The sequence below is a fragment of the Eupeodes corollae genome, chromosome 2, assembly GCF_945859685.1.
Source record: "Eupeodes corollae chromosome 2, idEupCoro1.1, whole genome shotgun sequence".
NCBI lineage: Eukaryota > Metazoa > Arthropoda > Insecta > Diptera > Syrphidae > Eupeodes > Eupeodes corollae.
The window spans coordinates 119,961,837-119,970,193 of NC_079148.1; positions in this window are offsets into that span (position 1 = coordinate 119,961,837).

An 8,357-nucleotide genomic window follows, 5' to 3' on the forward strand; every position below is an offset into this window, starting at 1 on the left:
ACTAACGATTGGCTCGAATCTGAGTAAATATTAAACGAATACCAAGCTGGACTTTGGAAAAACTACTTGACAATTGACCAAATTTTGTCAGTAATAAATGTTGCTGATATTTATAAAAGTAAAGGAAAAAAGCTTTACGCTTTTTTTTGTGGATTTTCGAGCAGCCTTCGATTCAATTCCCCGGGAAGCACTTTTCTACAAGCTTTATAAATATGTAGTATCCGTGTCATGATGGTTAGTCCGATGGACTGTCATGCGAGAGGTCTTGGGTTCGATCCCTGCCTATACCACCTAAAGTTTTTTCAACGGGTACTGCCTCTTGCGATTAATTGACAAATTCTCTAAGAGTAATTCTTGTCATGAAAAGTGCTTTCTCAAATTTGCCGTTCGGATTCGGCTTAAAACTGTAGGTCCCTTCCATCCCTGACAACAGTACTCGCACACAGGAATGGTTGAGAGTTGTCAGTCACTAGTCCCTTGTTCTCAAACGGACTGTTGCCCCACCCAATTTATTTTATTTATTTGTTTATAAATATGGAATCTCAACTTAACTTATATCTGTCATTAAAGCCATGTACGAAGAAAATGTCGCAAGAGTTTGGGATGGACATTCTGTTAAAGATGAGTTTAGTACGTCAATGGGCGTTAAGCAAGGAAGCTTTTTAAGTACTCTTCTCTTTATCTTATACATAAATTACATAACTGATTCGGTGAAAGGTGGTATTGATGTAAGAAGAAAGAATATTCCAGGACTGATGTTCGCGGACGATATAGTGTTCCTTACTGAAACTATAGACGGGAAGCAGCTAATGGTAAATAGGCTTAAACTTTATTTTAAAACATGAAACCTGAAGGCATATCTTTCTAAATCAAAAATGATGATATTCAGAAACGGTGGTAAGAGATATTCCAGGAGGGAGAAGTGGACGTTTGACGAGGAACTGATAGAAATAGTAAAGGAATATAAATATTTTTTGAACCACAACACCTACTTCTTGCCCAAAAACAGTACACAAAAGATCATCTTGTTATTTAAAGTAAGAGGTAAACTCATTAATTTGAACTACATCCCTCACCGTCCAGAATTGTCAATATTGTTCGAGTTATACAATCGTAAAGAACGCGAAGATGTATTTCATTTCCTGGGAGTTTGTCCAATACTCAAGGAGTTCCGAAAGCGCTATTTTGGGATAGATAAACTCTGATAAACTCTCTCTGATCAACGATCAACATCTTGAACAGAGAACTAGGTTGGGATCTTCTGTATGAATACTCACTGAGCGCTCTTCGCTATAGAACCAGAATAGTTGAGGAAAATTTGTAAGGTTTAAAAGTTTGAAAATTATAAAGATTATTTTATTGAATTGTATCTAATTATATTTTTTTTGACGGACTTCCAAACCATTTAAGGACTTGTGTAACCTAACAATTAAGAATATAAAAATTATAAGAAGGTATTGTCAAAAATTAAACTAATCTTTTTCCGTAACTGCAATCCTTCTTATCAAACCTTTCTCTTATCCATTTCTTCTTACATACCTATTTCAGAAAAGATCTTTAAAATATGAAAGTAGAATTACCTCCGCGTTCCCCGGGATTTGTTGTCTTATTGATAATTATAAGAATTCTATTGAAAAAGCCAACCGCTTTACTTCCTTAAGTATTTCAGCCTTATTAGTTTATCCTTGATCTCAATTTCAGACTTTCGATCAAGTAAACAGACTCCTCTTCAAGCCACACATCTAGAATGTGGAATTCAAAAATTAACTCTGTGTTTTCTAGTGTACGAAAAATTAGAACAAAAACCTTAAACCCAACCTAAGCGAAGTAATCTTCTCTCAAAACCTTGATTGTTTCAATTTTTTTTTCTTTTGAATGAAATCATTTAATCAGAAATTTCGATAAATAATTCTTTTTAAAGCAGATCTTACTAAAGTTATTGCGTTCTTTTCTCAAATTGCTGGCGAATTTTCCCTAAAAATCATAACATCGAAAAAAAGGAATATGCCCATCTTTTATAAAACCAAAAATAATCTTCTAACCCATGAAATGCATAGAAGTATACATATATGTGTTCTTTTAAATAAAAAATGGTATATATTTGTTTACAAGTGAGTAAAAAACTACATCTACTTTAAAAACTATAATTTAACTATAAAACCAATAAACCACCAACTCTTCAAATTCTGATCCCATAAAATATGTTTTTCTTTTTATAGTGAATTAGACAACAGGTTGAAAGACTCAAAAAAAAAATTCAAAACGCGTTATATTATTTTTTGTATTGTATTAATTCTTTTATTTTTTCAAAAAGACGAATAAGAAATATTCAAAAAAAATACATCTTTACCTAATTCCTATCCAAGCAACAACAATAAACGAACACGACGAAACGATGAAATTAGAATCAACTCCCAGCACGTCAGCATAATTTCACATTTACCATTATATTGGCTTTGATATGTTAATTGCGTTAATACACGACTAAAGCTGTTCGTTGGTTCGATTGCTTCTTTCCTTCGCAGGTGCTGTGCTGTACCGCCAGCCAAAGCCACCCGCCACCGCCGCCGCCGCCACCACCACCTCCGCTTTACTGTTCTCTCCATGTTCAGCTCATGCTCATGATGTTAATAGCATAAATCAAAGATGGCCAAATTTGAATATTATGGGAATGTAATAATGTAGAAAATATATCGATCAGCACCCTCAATTTATTTGAAATTCAAATTTTTTCTCCAATAGGAAGAAATAACAAAAACTTAATTCAAAGCACAATTTGAATAGAAAAAAAAAATAAATAAAATCAACGAAGATACATGAGAAGAAAACAAAAGAGCTGAGGTCCAAACTCGATAGAAAATTTGCATTTATTTGAAAGCATGAGACTATAATAACTTTTGTATTTTTTTGTTCTTTAATTTCATTTGAGCTCGGGATTTGACTTAGGGGCATTCATGCACACGCCCCCTCATAATTTTCAAATAAATTCTTAATTTTTTTGTTCCCATGTTGGAAAATTATTTAAAATACACCAAAACACCGTTTGAGGTGCGATATGGGCTCGAGGTTGAGAATTGATGGCGAAGCACGAGTGACTATCGCGTCATCGTACGCTGGCGGTGTCTGCCGTTTGTTGTTGTTTTTTGTTTTTATCAAACGAATATATATGTACTTACATACATAAATATATGGTTTATTCCAAGTAAAGGCATTGTGCTCACACGCTATGTACTTATCAATTAATTATCACTTCTAAGCTAGATTAATCCGTAAAATTATGTCTAGATTGAGAAAAAAAGATTGATGAATGTCCGTATTACAGTGGCAATAATACTGATTATAAAGTTGACACATTATTTATGTCATCAATGGAATATTATTATGTTCCATGTTGTGTTAACTTCATTAGGTCTACAATGTACATACATGGAATGATTAAAATATTAATTAAAGAACATCAACGATGAGTTGTTGATGATAGTCGTGCATCGAGAGATTATCAAGACCAGTTTGGAATTGATAATAAGTAAATTGAAATATTTCTTTGAATAAGAAAGTTTTTAAAGATTAACAGATTTTTGAAGAATAAAGCTTTCCGGTACCCGTGGCATGATGGTTAGTGCGTTGGACTGTCATGCTAAAGGTCTTGGGTTCAATCCCTGCCTATGCCATCTAAAGTCTTTTCACGGGTACTGCCTCTTGCGAGGAATTGACAAATTCTCCAAGAGTAACTATTGTCATGAAAAAGTGCTTTCTCAAAATTAGCCGTTCGGAGTCGGCATATAAAATGTAAGTCCCCTCCATTCCTGACAACATTATACTCGCACACAGGAATGGTTGAGAGTTGTAAGTCACTAGGCCTTGGTTCTCAACGGACTGTCGCGCTACCCAATTTATTTTTTTTATTTATTTTAAAGCTTTCCTTTAATTTTTTTATTTAAAAAATTCGAACTGTTTGAGTATGAATGTTTATTTTTAAAATTCCCGTCCTACTTTATATACAAGACTAAGGTCAAACTGCACTCATACACCTTTCAATCTACATCAACTAAATTCCACCAACAAAAAGTAGCATTGAAAGAAAAATGTTCTTTTTTTTCAATTTCACCCACTGACCTTTTGTCCTCTTCAAAAGCCATTAACATTATTAACCATGACAGAGGCAGTGACAACATTAAACACCAGCAGTCTGTTCGGCAGTTAAACGAAAATTAATAAAAAACAAAAAAAAAATGTCAACATCAAACAAAACTGCTACCAAATTTAACATTCTGACCGCGTTTCACTTAAGAAACAAAAAGAAACATAAAACAAAATAAATTAACTTACAACAAGCAACATTTCGAAACTTTATGCCGAAACAAGATTTTGGTAAAATATGTACCTATGAACAAAGATCCATGCTCTCACCATTTTTTTTATAATGATCCTCCGCATCACGAAAACGAAGACGACGACCACGACGACGAGCGACGCAATGAAACGAAGGTCAAATGGCGAGGGCGACATTATGGGAACCATCACAACATGAAATCACAACCAAAACGATTATGTTTCTTTCATTGCAGGTATACCATTGAGTATGTGTTCATCCCGCCGAAACTTAAATGGCACTCAACTCAACAAGCGACAGAACACCGCAATAAAAATCACTTGTGTCTGCGCATCTCAACCTTAAACATCAAGAACTCTCTTTCAACCTGTGATCACAAAGTAACAACAATAACAACAACACGATACTACCGCTGTTTAACATACCAACTAATTCCGTGAACGCACCTTGCGGTAGAGACCCATCTAACCTGCTTGATGCCTGGGTCTTACGTAGACTGTATAGTATAAACCCATCAGACACACAACGCTTCTCCAAGCAATTTAACTTGTCCAGTCATTTTTGAGAATTTCTCCAGACCGTCTGGGTGTTCCCATATGTGTTTTTGGCCTCAATCCCACCGACGACGAGCGTCCGACGACTGCGACTGTGATTGTGTCTACCACTACGATGATGATGACGACGAAGAAGACTACAACGATGAAGGTGGTGTCGCGACAAACTGGGGGTGAGATTGTGAGGGCGCGCACATAATTTTCATCTTCCAGGTAAACCAGGTAACCCAAGATCCCGAACTCGAACTCTCCAACAGCGACATTAAGTGATGAGTTAAGAGTGCTTCCCCGAAATACAAGAGTGGAGATGAATCTTTTCATAGGAAACTGCATGCCATATGAGTGCATCGCAGCATAGGTTCCACCACCTCGATGCATTACACACCAAGAAGTGGCAAGAAGAGTCCGCATTGCGTAAAGCGACCCTAACTCCTACTCCTTGAGACATACTCGTATATAGAAAGAAGCAGCCGCATTTCCCGGTATAAACCTAGTAATTAATTTGACTTTAAACCTTGCGTCCTCGTCTTCGTAGCTCGTTGGTCGTTGGTCGTTGGTCGTCGGTCGTTAACAGTTTCAATTTCTCCACAAGCGACACAGAAGCCCATCATTTCCATCATCATGCGGTCGCAGTTTGCCTGGAACTATTGCGTGTGCATTTGTCCAACAACGACCTAGCTAGATCCATGGAGCCATGGGTTAAGTGCAGTGGGAGAGTTCTTCGTTTATCGCCTTTGCTTCTGCCTCAATTTAGTTGTGTGCCTCATGTCTAACCACACCACACCAAACAAACTTGGATCCATGTTCGCTGGGTAATTAAATGTTCGTATATAAGCAATCGTTTTTCAAAAACTGTTTAAGTATAATTTCTTCCGCACTTTTCTGTGATGGTGATGTTGGAACCGTATGGAATGGAGCCACCCAAGGCACTCTCGACCTGCGCGAAATCTACAACAACTTAAAACCTGCGCTGCGTAGAGAGAAAAAAAAACGAACAAAAATAATAATAATGTGGCTAATCTTGATCAGCAGAAGCAAGGAGGTGTGGCGGTGGTGGTGGCGATAGAACAGGCGGCATCTACTAAGGATTGAAAATATCACAGTTCTTTGGGACCGCAATGACGACAACTACAGGCTGTTCGGTGCTACGGGCGGCGTTTTGGTGCGGTATACGAGGGAACTTATAAGTTCGGCATTTTATGTTCTGGAAATAATTTTGAAATATTTTTTACGAGGGAGCTCTATGATGTGAACCACCGCTCTCGCTTTACCTACACAGAACACTTCTCAGCATGTTTGGACCATACCATCGGTGGAGCAGTCTCTATTACTTGGAAGCTAGATGCTAGTTTTTTAATCTTACAGCAGCACTCAGGCTACCGGGTAATTTCTCACAAATCATAAAGCCAAGCTTCATATCGATCAAATAAATCTGTGATTATCAGAAATTTTGTCTGATTCCTGAATGAGAGAATTTAAGCCCAAATGATGATGATGATGCTGATGATGGTTCTGTGGAGAGATTTTATGAGCCTTGTGATATTTAATGGACTGCAATGATCTTCACTAAGCGTGGTGGTGGCGGTGGCGGCAGCGTTTGTTAGTGGTGGCAATGAATTTGATTTTTGGATGGCCAACTTGATTATGTACCTAATATAGAAACGCTAATGGAAATTCAATTGAATATTTCCATATAAACATCGAGCCGCCTGCGGGAGATAAAGCAGGCAATAGGTTATGATAATTGAAAGTTACATATACATACATATATCGAAGGTGGAGATATGGGAGATTGGAAGCTCTTTAGTATACCTGGATTAGATTTTATACATTTTGAAAGTTAGAACTTAAATAAGAGAAATTTATTGCATCTTTATTATGGAATTTCATTAGAAATCCAAATGGATTTGTATGACTTGTAAAAAATTTAAGTTAAAAGGAAACGACTTTAAAAATGTTGAAAAATTAATTGGGCTATATTTCATTGAAAGTTGTGGGTACGACCATAAGAAAAAAATATGCTAGTGAAAACAATTAGAGGTCAACGTCTGAATGGTATTGGCTGATAGTTTTTTTTTTAAATTTTCAGAATTAGATATTCACTCCGAAAAAGTTGAATTTTGATGAAGATTTTCGAAGAGCGACATTTCGGAGAGTTTGTTTTGTTAATTTATCTTGGCAAATCATTTAAATAGGATAAGGATTTTAATTATTTTTTTTTTCAATTTTTCAACAACAAAATAATATTCCAAATATACTCAAAAAATATGTCTATAATTTTATTGATATGTTTTTACATAAAATTGATTAAGTATGCTGCACACCAATATTTCCAATTGATGGTATAAATGATAAGTATAATTTTTTTAATACATGTCAGCCTTGTAGAAGAATGCAATCTTTTGGAAATGCAATCTTTCATGACTTCAATAGAAAAGAATGCATCATTGAATTTTTAAATCTTTAATCATTTGACATTTGTTCTTCAATTATTTGACTGCAATCAGTTGGTACCAATAATTTGGGACTTAATGCATTCTTTTGAAGTCCTTGCACATACTTGAAGTCTTTTCACTCACTTTAAATCAATAAATGATTGTAGTCTAAAAAGATTGCATTCTTTTATAAACCTGGTAAATACACATACTCGTATTCTATTCGTAAGGTTTTTCGAACTTAAAATTTTAATCAAAAATAACATTACGAGTTTTGTGATTTTTTAAATAATTTCAAATCCAAAAATTTAATGTTGATCGATGATTTCAATGCCAGAATCGGGATTTTTCAAAATTCAAGCATCGAAGAATTGAATACTCAAACGGATTTACGGATTTATTCTCAACTAGAAACTCTAAAGATAAAACACTAAATAGGAAAGGTTTTGGGTCTTGAATGGTGTATCGAGAAGTGATGTTTGTGGTGAACTGATCTTTGCGGGTGAGCAGGGAAGTTCAGTTATCGATCTGTGTGCAGTAAATGGTGACTGACTTTAGGCTGTTAATGATTTGGAAGTATTATTAGCAACTTTTAAGTCTCATTTAACAATTCTGGTGAATGCAAACTTTTTGCATGAAGCTTAGACACAATTCCAAGGCTTAAATGGATACCTCAGGAGGGAGAGAGATTCCTAGAAAAATTAAGCCTTCACGTTGGGTCGCTGCCACCCCAAGCTCCTCTACAATTGACCAATTAGGAGAACAAATAAGCTTAATTGTTAGATCATCTGCTTCCCGTTTAAGTAGTCCCAAGCAGCTGCAACTCAGAAATAAATGGTTTGATTCCAAATGTATGAGGCTCAGAAAAAAGTCTTTCGCTTTCCTTAAATTATTTAGAAGATTTAATTTAGAACTTTTTAAGTTTGCATATTTGGAAGCTAACAAAATATACAAACAGGTCTGCGAGGCTAAAAAGTTAAATTACACACTTAATTTAGCGACTAGCCTAGAAAGGTGTAAGGATTCAAAGAATGT